This window comes from Oryctolagus cuniculus, chromosome 7 (assembly GCF_964237555.1).
Source record: "Oryctolagus cuniculus chromosome 7, mOryCun1.1, whole genome shotgun sequence".
Lineage (NCBI taxonomy): Eukaryota > Metazoa > Chordata > Mammalia > Lagomorpha > Leporidae > Oryctolagus > Oryctolagus cuniculus.
In genome coordinates this window covers 86,445,299-86,448,190 of record NC_091438.1, presented here as the reverse complement: position 1 = coordinate 86,448,190, position 2,892 = coordinate 86,445,299, and positions in this window count along the sequence as shown.

Here is a 2,892-nt window from a genome sequence, read left to right as displayed (position 1 = left end):
TGGCTCTATCCTCTCTTTCAAATAATAAGCCATTCAGTCTGGTGAGAGAAGTGAATCTGCAATCCCTGGGCCTTTCCAGCAGCCCAGACAGCTGCCAGCTAGACAGTCCATTTCAAACCACCAATTAGGAGGAGCAGCTCAAGTTGGTTTGAACAAATCCAGGCACCTCTCTCTGCAAGTTCTTGATGAGCACGCTGGTCTGCATGGAAAACAAAGTTGTTTCATCTTTTGTGGCATTGTTTCACTCCAAAGAACAACCTGGATTTCTCTCAAAACTTGGCTTCCATTGACTTGCCCCCCAACCCCCACCAAATAATGTCAAGTTAATGAAATCATCTGCTAAGGGATATGAATCCAAGTGCAGTCAAAGACATTTTGCTACTTTTTTTAATACACATAGAGGCTAACCACATCAGTCAGCCAGCCTGTATTAGAAGTAAAATAGAATTTTGCTACCAGATAAAGACAGTAATTATTTCAATCAGCAGTTGTATTAGATATAGCAGGTAATGAGGAATAAAAATATTGAACCAGTCCAGTGACTCACCAGGCATGCTTTTTCTTAATACTCTAGCCAATGGAGCAATAAACAGTGGATTCAGCTGTGTGAGGCTAGTAGCTTTCCCCCCAAGTGGATTGAGTCACAATTCATCACTCACTGCGTGATAAAGAGGCAGCCCATCCCTGAACACTGCACAGACATGAGATGCCAACAATATCTGATCCACACTTGATTGAACATTACTCTTGGTGCAGAGTGACCCATGTGGAAAATGGAAAACCCGAGGTTGTTTGTTCATCAGAGAAACAATAACTTAATGATACTTTTGACTCCATTGCTGAAATACAAAAGGACATTCTTAGGATCTAGGGTGTTTTTATTCAGTACCTTATCAGACTATTCTTTTTACTTTGCATAAAGTAACAGAAGGAAGGGAAGGGAAAGAAGGGGGAGAGAAAGTAAGAGCAAGGGCCTCTGTGTTCTGGGAAAACTTTTGACCAAACTGGGCTAATAGAGCAGAGAAGACTGAAGAAGCTGATGGTCTTTTTGCACAGTTAGCACATCTGAAGTTTCTGCTTTGATTAGTGCCTTTCTGTGTGATCTGAAAAGTCTATCACTAAAGTAAAAACTGACAGTACTTCAAGGAGTTATTGACAAATCCATGATCAGAGTGAGAGATTTAACTCGTCTTTCTTAGTAATTGATAGCTAAAACAGCCAAAAAAAAATTCAGCAAAGTTATAAAGACTTTGAATACCATGATTAACAAGCTTTATATAAAGGATTTATATAGAGCACTGCACTCAACCATTAGAGACTTCACATTCTTTTCAAAATCACTTATTACACATTTGAAAAATAAGGGCATAAAGCAAATATCAAATCTTGATAGGTTGTAAAGCATCAGCATCATTAGACCACATCACAATTAAGTGAAAATTATCATTTTAAGTTCTTATACATTTAAAAACCCATAGAGGAAGGGTGGGCATTGTAGCACAGTGGGTTAAGCTGCCACCTGGGGTGCCAGTGTCTCATATACAAGTGCCTTGGAGTAAGGCCTGCCTCTATTTCCAATCAGCTTCCTGCTAAGGCATGTAGGGCCATCAGATGATGGCTCAAGTGGTTGGGTCCCTGACATCCATGTGGGAGACCCAGATGCAGTACATGCTGTTGACTTTGGCCTGGCCTATCCTTGGCTATTGCTGTCATTTGGAGAGTGAATCAGTAGATGGAAGATCTATCTTCTTCTTCTTCTCTCTCTCTCTCTCTGCCTTACAAATAAATAAATCTTTCTAAAAACTTTATAGAAGCAGAAAGAAGATAAGGAGCTGCCTGGGGTGGGAGGAAAGGAGAATGGGGAGTTTCTGTTTGCATGGTGGAGGGGTTATCTTTGGGTGATGGAAACATGTTAGAGCCAGATAGAAGCAATGCTTGCACAACAATGTGAATATATTAAATGACACTAGATGGTGTACTTTTAAAAAAATTTATTTATTTGAAAGGCAGAGAGGGGGAGAGATAGAAAGATATTCCATTCACTGGTTCACTCCCCAAATGGTTGCAATGGCTGGGGCTAGGCCCATCTGAAGCCAGGAGCCAGGAGCTTCTTCCAGGTCTCCCACATGGGAGCAGGGGCTCAAGCACTTAGGCCATCCTCAGGTGCTTTCCCAGGCACATTAGCAGGGAGCTGGATCAGAAGTGGAGCAGCTGGGATTTGAACTGGCACTCATATGGTGCTGGTGTTCAGGCAGCAGCTTAACCCACTAAACCACGACGCCAGCTCCAGATGGTGTACTTGAATATAGTTAACTTTATGTACGTGGTTTCACATCAATAAAAAAACAAGTGTGCCTATCCCTGTGCTCCAATCCTAGCATGTGGGTACTTGAGTAGTATAACTTGTGAAACTTGTTCAAGCTCTTCACTTGCAACATGTGCACGTTTGGTATTATATGTGTATACGTTCACATTATCTATATTATACCTCATACAGAGTGAAAATTTTCAAAATATGAAAACTAAGAATATGGAGTGACATCTGCATTGCCACTGTGCAGGAGGCAGTGCATTCTTGCAGAGCATGGGTTTTCAGGTGGGAAATCAGTGCTGACGAAGGATGACCGTGCTTCTCCCAAGTACAGAAAAACTAAGAGCTTAAAGACTTATTTAGGGAAAAAAAGGTTTAAAATCAATAAGCCAAGCATCCAATATAAGAAGAAAGAAAAACCAACTGACTATTCCCAAAGAAAGTAAAAAGGACTAACAACCTTGATTAGAGAAACACATAACAGATACAACGAGGATGCCCAAGAAAGCCAAAAATGGACTCTTTAAAGACTCTAATGTCCGAAAAGTTTCATAAAAAATTTAAAATATGTGTGTTCTATA